The sequence below is a fragment of the Meles meles genome, chromosome 7 (assembly GCF_922984935.1).
Source record: "Meles meles chromosome 7, mMelMel3.1 paternal haplotype, whole genome shotgun sequence".
In the NCBI taxonomy this organism is placed as follows: domain Eukaryota; kingdom Metazoa; phylum Chordata; class Mammalia; order Carnivora; family Mustelidae; genus Meles; species Meles meles.
The window spans coordinates 57,865,811-57,878,177 of record NC_060072.1 but is presented as its reverse complement, the minus strand read 5'-3'; the positions used below and the strand labels follow the sequence as shown (position 1 = coordinate 57,878,177).

The 12,367-nt window shown below is 34.2% G+C and overlaps 1 protein-coding gene across 2 annotated transcripts in view; it reads right to left on the bottom strand.

Moving 5' to 3' along the window:
• LOC123946248 (activating transcription factor 7 interacting protein) overlaps window positions 1–11,212 on the bottom strand; it is a 120,235-nt gene extending 109,023 nt beyond the window's left edge. For both annotated transcript variants that reach the window (XM_046011654.1, XM_046011653.1), the window contains exon 1: window positions 11,065–11,212. The gene's annotated coding sequence lies outside the window, so the exon portion shown is untranslated. The remainder of the gene's footprint in view (window positions 1–11,064) is intronic.
• Window positions 11,213–12,367: the final 1,155 nt, after the last annotated feature.

Genomic DNA, 12,367 nt, shown 5'->3' with positions numbered 1-12,367 from the left:
AATTACCTAGAACTAAATGAACTGATTTAACTACAATTGGTATTTTTAATGGTTATATATGGAAAACACTTTCTTCTTAATCTATCTTTAACCTTCAATTAAAAAGATACTTTGTATAAATAATAATTTAAAAAATACCTTGATCCAATATCCTCAGAATTCCAAGGGAAAAATAACCGGTAAAAGATTTTAATATGGGATATAAGAAGCCACCAAAACAATTAAAGAGCAGTTCTATAGAAAAATACTGAATTTTTTCATTGGTCTTATCCAAACAGAATCTTTTTCCTTTTTTATAATGCAGTTTACATAGTTCCAATGAGGATGCTTTCCTTACTATCAGGATAAAATTGAATAAATCAAACTAGTAACCATGACTACAAAACTGTAACACTTAAAAAGAGAACGCTTATAATTAGGTAAGAAAGGGGAAAAGGACTGCTCCTCAAATGTAGAAATAACTGCACCTCAAATGTAGAAATGATACCAGTAAGTCCTCCCAGAACCTAATTTAGTATGTCTTATATAACTTATAGATCCCTTATTTTATTGGAATAAAGAATATCACTTCCCAAAACACTAGAATATTGACAAATATGGAAATCTCAGAACCATAAGACCCAGTTTTAAGTACTGCAGGTGAAAGCTCACTGAAATGAATCAGACGGCTCTTGGTTCCTAATCCTATAATCAAGCAGGTAAAATTACACTTTACAAAACATCTAGATATAAGTTAACTCTTAAACAAAATGTATGTAGTTTTGCTAACCAGACAACAGGGAAGTCTTTTGGTATTAACTTCTCGTTAGGCCTGTATAAATAAAGTATCAAGAAAAATAAATAAAGTATAAGATCATTAAACAAATTTATCCATTCAAATTTGTGTTTTACAGGGCAGGAACTTGGCCATAGCAATGGTTATGGAAGGAAACTGGCACTTTGTTTTGCCTCAATTTTGAGTGAGCATGTCCAGCAAGTTCCATACCTAGAAAGTAAATAAAGGGGGAGGAAACACTTTGCACTCTTAAATTTAAAAAAAAAAAAAAAGCATATGTGGGTCTAGTCTCCAAAATAAATGATTTCATCTCTAACGTTGGCAATAATAATTACCTGAAAAAAACTGACAAACTCTGAAGATAAATAATTAATGTGAGAAAAGGGCTGCTTCTTTATCATGAAGAGGCTTACTGTAAACTTGGTTAATTTAGTAACTTCTCAGGGCTTTTACATGTTAAACACTTTCTAAAATAATACTGGTCTAAATCTAGACTCCTTCACAAACCTTTGCAAATACGCTACTTTTTCAAATGCTTACTTTTCCCTACTAGTGAGTAGTATCATAAAACTACTTCTCTAAATTACTTTTTAAACATTTTATTCTAGCTCCAGTAATTAAGAATATTGTCATTTTCTATAAATCTCCTGCATTGAAGGGCTCCCTTTAGCTGCACCTAGTTGCCTCTTAGATATTCATGCCTGACTAATCGATTCATCAATTGATTGGAGACAGAAAAGAAAAATGTGCCAAGAAAAACTGCTAACCATTTTTTATATCTAATCTCATTTAATCCTCATAACCACCTACTAGGTAGGTGGCAGCACCATTTTATATTAATACAGCTGGGAGACTCTAAATGCCCTGATCCCAATATAAAATTACTGTTCTTTTCACTTCACCATATTACTGATTTTAGGAAAATTCTCTGCCTTTTTTTTTTCTTCAATTTTGCTATCTTCCAACTTTTAAATCACTTAAATTTGGTGGGGAAGGAGAGAATTACAGAAACTTAAAAATACAAAATAATTATGTCATTCCATCTTTTCATCAAAACCTTATTAATTTGCACATATTATGTCCTTCGGAGTTATATCTTAGAGATTTGTTAATATGTAAGCAGTGGTGTTTCCCTGTTTTCTATTTTTTTAATGAATGAGATGGAAGAACTTTTTCTAAAACTTGACTTACAATTTTTAATTTTTCATATGCAAAGTGCCTGTCAATTTTTTGACAATTATCCAGTGGGTGCTTAAGTAAATTATGTATTTAATTATTTAAAAAAAAAGTCTGACACCTGTGGATAATCATGAGTTAAATGAAAAAAAGGAACTAGATGGGGCGCCTGGGTGGCTCAGTGGGTTAAAGCCTCTACCTTCGGCTCAGGTCATGATCCCAGTGTCCTGGGATGGAGCCCCAGCAGAGAGCCTGCTTCCCTCCCCCTCCCCCCCCCCCCCCCCCCGCCTACTTGTGATCTCTGTCTGTCAAATAAATAAAAATAACATCTTCTAAAAAAAAGGAACTAGCATATCTTACTTCCCTTTCTTACACCTCCACCTAAAACAAAAGGGTTCTAGTCTTTCAATAAGCAAATATTTACTGAATATTAAGGAAGGCAATGTGAAAAGCAATCTTACACTTTCAATAGTGGCTTTAGCAATCCTAATTAGATGGGGTTTTTCTTTAAAATGTAACAATTGCCAGACACATGAATAAGATGTAATTCCTAACTGCAGAAAGCTTATGAAGGACTACACAATTATAAACATAGAAACAGAAAGGAATAAATGCCTTTAAGTGAGATAGGAAGCAAAGCAGAATAAAAAATGTAATTAAAAAATTTCCAGCTGAAGACAACATCCTCGTTATTAGTTATATTATATAGACACAATGGCAGCAATGACTCTTAAAAAAATCAAGGATCTTATGTCATATACCAGGGAGCTATTCAGAATTCTCCTAACACACTCCCTAACACAGAGTTCTCCTAACACACTCACTTTCTCATTTCTGATACTCTGAACACCCTATTTCCTTTACTGAGAACACCTTTCTAGTTTATCCCTAAAATACAACTCCTCCAAGACTTCCTTGATCTCCCCCATTACCGTTTCACTTTTTGTGCCTTACATGAATATATTATTTAATATTTTTTTTACTTATATAGAAAGCTGCTTTAAATTACTTATTAATCAGGTAAGTTTTACCCATATGCAAAGAATTTACAATCACAATTATTTTACTTGTGTACATTATAAGGTCCTCAAAAATCATATTTTCTATCTTCAAAATGTATATTTCACACATATAGTTACAAAAGAAAAATAGGATCTGGAAAGATGATAAAAAACATAACTTTGGAGCACCTGGCTGGCTCAGTCAGTAGAGCATGAGACTCTTGATCTCTGGGTCATGAGCCTGTGCCCCAAGTTGGGTATAGAAATTACTTAAAAATAAAAAATTTTTTTTTCTAAAACAAAAAGAACTTTGAGACTAAAACAAGTAGTTTAAACAATTGTCACTATCCACAGTCCTTACCCATAATCTTTCATCCTTTTAAAATAAGCAAGTTAACTGGTAAAGTTTAAAAATATTAAACTGAATAACAAAAATATTACATGGAGATTTTAATATTAAATTAAAATTCCAATCTTGCAGAGCTAAACATGATTTTAATATGTTTACAAAGGTAAGCAGAAATGGGAAGTATCCCACCAAATAAGGTAAATATAGTAACTAGAATCTCAACCACAAATCATGAATACAAAGCTCTCAAAATTCCACTTCAAAGGAATTATAGAGGAGTACATCAGTAGCTCAGTAAGTTAAGCATCTGACTCTAATTTTAGCTCAGGTCATGGTCTCAGGGTGATGAGATCAAGCCCCATGTCAAGTTCCACACTGGGCATGAAGCCTGCTTAGAATTCTCACTCTCCTTTGTGCTCTGCCTCTCCCCCGTTCGCACTCTCTCTCTCTCAAAAGAAGAAGGAGAAGGAGGAGAAGGAAAAACCAAGGAAGACACAGAGTTTTAACTATAACTGTTAAAGCAAAAAATTAGTTTTCAATTATCAAATTACCAATTATTCTGAGAGACTACTTCTCCAGCTTACTTTTATAGCAGAAAGGGCTAGTTGTTCCCTAAACCCGTTTCTTTCCTTTTATAAAATTCCTTAATTTTAGTAAGCACATGGCTGTCCACCTAAATACTACATTAACCAGCCTTCCTTTCCCAACTAATTATGTTCCAATGACTACATTCTCACCTATAAAACATGAGTCAGAGTGATACGTGCCACTTCCAGATCATGTTCTCAAAAGAATGAGGTGTATACTCCCATGACCCTTTCTCTCTTGCCCCTGTGGTAAATGTGAGTAGTCATGTTCAACCTGGAACCATATGTTAAGTCAAAGCCACCTTAAACCCTAAAGAGTCTTTTTCTGTATTGTTACAGCAGAGAAATAACACTTATCATCCTTAAACCATGGTAAAAGTCTCACAGAGCAGTTCAGTCTTTATTCTAATCCAATTAGCTCCTGACATTTAACACCTAAAAGGAAATAAGAGAAAATTTCAAAAATAGTCTCTTTTCTTTACTTTTCACTACTTCTTCCTTTTAAAACACTTAATCTAGTAAGGGTAACAGGGCAGATACACCCCTACTAAACACCAAAGCCTAAGTTGAGAATGAGCTGAACCAGTCACATCATTCACTGTTTCACATCATTCACTGTTTTATCAGTCACATTTTCACTGGTTCTTAAAATGGAAGATCCTAATTTCATCTTCTAGGTTTACCTTTTTACAAACTGGACAGCATTATCTTTTAGCATTACTGACTCAAGGTAGTCAGTAATTATTAGATAGAGCTATTTAACAGCTCTATCAGTTCAAGTCAAATTCTCATTTAAATGTTGAAGTGCCATAGAGTACTGGACATACAATTTCTTGGTACCTACCATGACAATAACTCCCCAAAGTAGCACAGGGCTATACAAACAAAGAAAGGGACAAAGAACTCTATAGTAAGACATTATGACACTACTACCTCACATCATACAAGGGGTCCTCTTTCCCATATTAAAGGGTATACAGCTAGTTACTCCTAGTTATCAGAAACAAAATGACAAAATATTTTTATAATATTCTGAGCAATGAAAAATTGTAGATATAAGTAAATGAATATTTCTCATGATGAAATTAATAGGTCATCTTCATTTCTCAGAATTTCATATTTATGTACGTCCAATTTTAAAGTCTCTCAGGAAAGTACTGCCAACTGTACCCTTAGGCCTACCACATTTTTTAGAAAGTGGCCAAGGAGATGCCAGAGTCATTCTCTTAAAGACTCAAAAATGCAAACGATCAAAATGCAAAACTGAAGACATTCACACTGTACAAACAAGCACTGGTATTCTAGTCTTATCATTTTGCAGGCGTTAAAAAATGAAAATGCTGCCCAGCACTCATACTCTCATCTGCAATACAAAATTGGTTTCTACCATGCAACTTGAAGCATATATAAACAAAGTTTAATTTTTTGGAATTCACTTTTCTGTTTTAACAAGCTCAAAATGACTGGATAAACCACTAACTCACTCTTTAGATTTCAGGACAGTCTGAGAAAGAACAATGCAAAATCATTTTTAAAATCTTGGACTCTATGAAGAATGTAACAACGTCAAATGGGCAAGAATTTCGAAAGAGAAGCTCCACTAATGGATAGGTAATTTCTAGATACCCTAGGGAACTTATAGGGACACGGCTTCTCAGAGCTACTTGATGATTTTTTTGTACTTTTATGTTAAAACATAACTTAATTTTTATCCATAATATACCTTACATGTAATTCCCTTGAGAAAGTACATATGCCCATGTATGAATCTTCCATATACCTCAAAACTTATAAAATTACAATAGAAACCTTTCTAAACTAAATCATACAGTTCTTTGCCTTCTTGAACAAGTTAAATTATTCTCTAGGATCCAGAATCATTAATAAGATCATCAACTACCATAATGAACATGTTACAAATACTGATTCAGCTCTAGGAATACTAATTCACAAACTATATGATCTCAAAACTAAGTTTTTAAATTCTCGCTTCTAACACTTGAAACCTGAACCCTCTTCACTATCAAGATGCTAGCCATCACTTCTTGCTCCTATTCATGTTTCTCCAGTAACACTTCCATTGTCCTTTTTTTTGCTATTCCTCACCTATCATAGTCTAAAACACCAAGTACCATAAGTTGTCAGAACTAGAAAAAGTTTCCGTGTAAGAGCAAAGGTCACATAAAAAAAGTAAGATATGCAAATTTCTGTAAGCAGTTTTGCTTGAAAAAGACCCAAAGATGGGAATTTTTCACTTTAAAAGTTTGATAAAAGGGCGCCTGGGTGGCTCAGTGGGTTAAGCCGCTGCCTTCGGCTCAGGTCATGATCTCAGGGTCCTGGGATCGAGTCCCGCATCGGGCTCTCTGCTCAGTGGCGAGCCTGCTTCCCTCTCTCTCTCTCTGCCTGCCTCTCTGTCTACTTGTGATCTCTCTCTGTCAAATAAATAAATAAAATCTTTAAAAAAAAAAAAAAGTTTGATAAAAGGGGCACCTGGGTGGCTCAGTGGGTTAAAGCCTCTGCTTTCGGCTCAGGTCATGATCTCAGGGTCCTGGGATCGAGCCCCACATCGGGCTCTCTGCTCAGCAGGAGGCCTGCTTCTCTTCCTCTCTCTCTGCCTGCCTCTCTGCCTACTTGTGATCTCTGTCGAATAAATAAATAAAATCTTTAAAAAAAAAAAAGTTTGATAAAAGCCAGTAATATCTTAACAATTGATTTCTACCTAGTTCTTAGATTTATTTTTATGAAGCCAATCAGCCCAAAGAACACATTTAATGGACAATAAATTTACTAGTAATTAGGAAAACACCCTTATGAGGCAATAACTTACAGTTACCAAAGGGACTAAAAATAAAAATGTTTATTATATTACTGGGCTCCATCCTGGCCAGAAAAATAGCTTTTCAACATTCCTCTATTAAAAAAGGAAAAAAAAAAGTCTCAAAGAAAAATTTGGGTTTCAAATATTGTAGAACACTTTCTTGCCAACCTATTTTCCCACTTCTAACTTCATACTTGCACTATTTTCATATCACCATGTCCTAAGGCAGATTAAAAATAGAAATGCAGTCCTATATCTTCTAACAACTTATCCCTATTAACATTATATCAGCACTAGGAAACAAGTAAAATAACACCTTAATGAAAAGTAACAGATATCACAAATTTTTCCAGTGTTCTTTAAAAAAGGATATTTTGTGGAACCTGCAGGAAGTGTATTCTAGTCATGAGTGGGGAAAAAAAAAAGAATAGTAAAAAGATGTAAACTCACCCCAATTTAGACTTAATGCAATTCTGAAAAAAACTTCAAATAACTGGCTTTTTAAAAAGTTAACCAAATGAATCCAAAGTTCATCTGCAAAAACAGGGAAGACTAGCTAAGAAAACTGTGAAAAGGAATAATGAGTATTTCCTCTCCACATATTTATATAGTCTACAGCATACAAAACAGTACAGTACTGCTATATGAATAAGGCCCAGACAGTGCTTGTTAGCCTCCTTTTAGATTTTATATTACATATTCCTGTCAAAAGCTGATAAAAACTATAACTCTTTCCCCAGAAAACTGCATATGTACAAGTTGTATACATCAAGGAATCCATGCAAGGATCTGCCAAGGAATCCTCTTAAAGACTATTTATAGGAACTCCTGAGGCCAATGGACCCCAAATTAAAGATCCCTAGTAAATGAAGCAGAACAATTGCTCAAATCTAGCAACTTCTGAACAAAATTAGCAACTCAAAGCAGTAAGAAAAGAGTCACCAACATAAATTCTAAGAAAACGAGGTACTTGGAAAAACTGGAAACTAGCAACCCATTTTCATACAATATGGCAAAATAAACTCCATACATATTAAAACACTATTTTTTAAGATCTTTACAATATGTAGAAAAAATAAACAAAATAAGTGAACATTTAGTTCCTCCCACAAGTCCTATTTTCTAGGCAAAGAAGTCCTAAAAGAAATCACAAATAAGAAAAAGCCCTGCATTTAGACTACATAAAAATGGCAAACTTCTGAATATATAAAACCATAAGCCATTTTAATAGTAATAAACTTAAAATTAAAAAACCTGCCAAAAAATATGAAAGCAAAGGGCTATATCCATAAATAGCTGTTACCAACAGGAAAAACATTAACATCCACCACAGAAAAATACATTAAAAAGCCTCAAACAGCTAATTCACAAAAATGAGAAAACTACATTTATAAACATTAAAAAGCTGAACTTCGCTAGTTATCAGAAAGAAAAAAATTAATGAGGTACTATTTTTCAGCCCTCAAATTGATGGTGGTATGGGAAATGCTTCTCAAAACAACAAAGCTTTATTAATTGTGTGTATTAGTTTAAACGCGCTTCGAAGCAGTAATTTTGAAGAAATACTATAAGATGCTGTTCATGACTCATATGCAAGGATGTTCACTGCAGCATTATTTATACCAGAGAAAAAGTCAACAAATGGCCAATAAAAGAAATGTTTGGTAAGTCACAGGACATTGTTATTAGAAATAACAATATTACATAACCACTTAAAAACATTTGCGGAGTATTTGATGATTTGGGATATTTTCACAACATAATATTATGCAGACATTAAACATTTTTAAAAGACTATATATATATTTTTTTTAAAAGTGAAGTATTTTAAAAGAATAAGGAAATGGGAAAACATCCACAATATAATTGAATTATATTAAACAGGAATGAAATTATGAATTAAAAGAACAGGAATGAAATTATGGTCCAAACAAAAAATGATCAATATTTATTGAACAATCCTATTTATTGACTGACTGATCAACCGTGGAAAAATAACAAAAATTGCCAAAAGATTTAGAGTGTTTATTTCTAAATGTTGCTAATTTTCAATACTTTCCAAATGTGTTATAGTAAGTAAAAAAAAAAAGTATTTGAATATATATATCATATATTCAAATCACAATTTAAAGAAAAAAGAATTTTAATGGTTTATGGCTTAATCAAATCTTTTGTCTAAACTACATTTTGTGATATTTAAAATCTACAAAACTAAAAAGGTTTTAAATGATCCCAGTAACTTAGTATTCATTCCTTAAGTAATTTGTCCTAATATTATTTATGTTACATATGTGACAAAATTTTGTGGTATTTTAACTACCAAACAAAAATTTCAAAACATGCTTGTTATTGAAAGAACAGCAAACAAATAACGGACAATTTATTGTTCTTAGTTTTAAGTTTATAGAAATATACTTGCCTTTCTAACAAACAGCAAAATTATCTTACTAAGAAATATTTACATTATACATTATGTTCCTCAGTGTTTTCAAGTACCTCTTATAATCTTCAGCATTAACCTAAGAGGCAACCATCTGTATTTAAATGAAAACATAAGTTTAAATATACAAACCAAAATATTTCACTTTTCTGGAAGTGCAAAGTGTATCAAGTCCTAAGATCAAAGTTCTTTTCTTAACTTAAATATATATGTGTATGTAAATACACATACAAACACACAGATATAGAAAATACAACACATTTTCAACTCTAAACTTCTGAAAGAATCTCACAGGAAGTGGGGGAAGGGTGTGCTGGGTAATCCACCTCTGAAGTATAAAAAGGGAAAAGATTACACAACTGCCCTCTAAATATAATTTCTGTGTAGAAGAGTCCAGAGGTCCAGGAATTATATGAATGGCTAATTTTCTGTTGAGAAAAAAGAATTATCTTTCCTGTCACTCCATTCTGTCTCGTATGTGATGTCATTTTTTAAAAATCCACCAACCAAAACTATTCCTTTCAGTTACATCTACTTAATACTAACAGTACTTACTTTGGGCAAGAAAAACGTCCCTAACCAACCATTATAAAGTACTAGCCACTTCTTCATTTGACAGATAACTGATTTAAACTTAGTGTTAATATAACCAACCCAGAAACCAATTATTGTACACACAAACCACAGGTGACATTTATGAAAACCAATTACAAGTTTTGAGTCCACTAAGAAATAATCTGCGCAGTAACAGAATTATATCAAATTGTATAACACTTATCCCAGGGGTGTTATATAAGATTTAAATATAGTGACACAACCACTGTAAACTAAAATAATCAGCAGCATACTTACAACTACCTTCTTTAAGAAAAGAAAACTAAGAACACTAAGAAATCAAACACAACTATATCTCATACACATGTATATGGTGCAGTTTTTTTAAAGAATCAACTGATTTTTTTTTCATTGATGGTTTACTTTATTTCCTCATAAGGGCCTCAGTGTAGTTAATTCTCTTAAAAATTCTTTGTAAAAAAAATTTGCCAAGTTTTATTTCACATATAATAAAATGCTAAATAAAGAAAAGACTTAATTTTAAAAGTCAGAGTAATAAAAATGACCAAACTGAAGCAGTTATGGACAAGAGATCAGAGACTGAAAAAAATCCAAAACTCAAATGCAAGTAGATCAGAAGCACACAAACTGATAATTAGGACTTCATTAACTTAGACTGAGATTTGATTTTTCCAGTGCTCTTTCCCCCTTATATTTCCAAAACTCAAAACAGTTTCTATTTTGTAAACATTCACTGATAACAGAACTGGTAAAATTAGGGTTAAAAATGTATTTGCAGATATGCAGTTCAATAAAATGTACTTCCCCTGGGACCACCACTAGGTGCTGATCTTTATCTCCCTAAATCTACACTTGAACCCAGCAATACCCCAAAAGTGAAATTATAATCGAGAACCACAAGTGACAATCATTTTTACAGAAAATTAAGTTCACAGCTTCTCAGAGAATCGGAAAAATATAAAAAAGAGTTTGAGCCCGATATAAGAGTAAAACACAAGAGAAACGTTTTCCTTAAAAAATGTGGAAATTTGGGGATAACAAAATGAAACTCCTCAAGAATGAGGAAAATTAAATCTAGAACCCAAATGGCGTCCAACAAGAACATTAGATCTTGAAAATGAATATTGCGCTTGCGCAGCCACCGCCCCGCCAGCTGCACAACTGCAGCTAGAGCCCTACCCCGCAAGATCACGTGCTCCCATGCAGCGCCCGCCCGCAGCTCCGCAACCGCGCAGGCGCACACACAACTCCCGCAGCCGCCATAATGCGGTCTTGACTCTTCATAAATACAATAGTAATTTAAGAAAATGTGGTTATAACAGCCCCTAGGAGTCATATATACCTTTCGGGGCGGGAGATGAGGGAGGGGGAACCAAGTTCCTTCCTACAGAGCCGTTCCGCGCAACCGTCCTCAACGCGGCCGCTTCAGTATCGCGCGCTTCAGTCGCCGCGCCGCCGCTGCCGCCGCCGCCTCCGCAGATTCAAAAACAAACCCGCTTCTCCCTTGCACGCGCCGGGGCCGTTATGCAAATTAATGTAGGCGGGGCTACATGGGCGTAATATTGGCCACGCCCGTGGTACTAACAGCCAATAGGCTCACGGATCAGCCTTTCCCCATGCAAATCTCCTGGTTTTTTATTTGAATGAGGAAAATTGGCCACGCCTCCTGCCTTGGAAAGGAGAAGGAAGTCTGAGGTGGTGGCGCTGCGCCTTTCAGTTGCAGTGTGAGGTGTGTTTTGAGTGGAGCTCCGCTCAACCAGTGAGTAGCACTTTGTTAGCGCCCTCTATGAGCCTTAGGAAAGAAGGAAGGAAATAGGTACGTGAGAGTTAAAGAGCAGAGAGAAAGATTTTCGGAAAAGGCTGAAGTATATTTGTTCCATTATTTATATTAAAAATTCACAAAGTATACTTTAAACTGTAAGTAATGAGAGAATGGCTAAGACAAGTATTTTCTTTCAGTTTTGTGCCAGAGCTAGCGCTTCCAATCATACCCTTCTACCGGAAGTTGTATCCCTTATATGCAATTTTATATTGGGAGCCAATCTTTAATGAAGGCCGTGAGATGCAGTAGAGAAGATGCTACTCAGTTTGTTGTGAGATCTGGGTTCACATCCAAGTACTCCTGTCTTCTTGCCTGTTTCTTGGAACACGTGTGTTAACACAGTTTTCTCATCTCTGAAATGGTTATAGTGCCTGTGCTTCAAATTGGTTAAGAGAGGTCAGTGACAGGATAAATGTAAAGTTCTTTTGCAAAGCAAGAAGAGCTTGACAAATAGTTAGTAAGGTTTGGTTATCTTGTTTTTTAATGTAATTTTCCCCTTAATCTATTCATTCTGTTTTTATTTAGCAGTCAGTGTTCTAGAACTATATTAGGTGCCTGTCCTCAAGAAATCTATACCAGAGGAAACAAAAGTAAACAGGACATTGTAAGCAATAAGAAATTAGTGGAGGACAATTGATACTAATTTTTGTAATTCTGGTCTTTCAACTTAGTTGGAATCCTGGGGGGCTTTAGGAGAATCACCTAATCCAGAGTTGGAGAATCAGTAATGCCTTCCTAGAAAAGGTGAACTCTAAAATGAGACCCAATTTAAAAGATTATTTGCTAAAAAGTGAACTTTATTGTAGAATAATGAGAGATCACT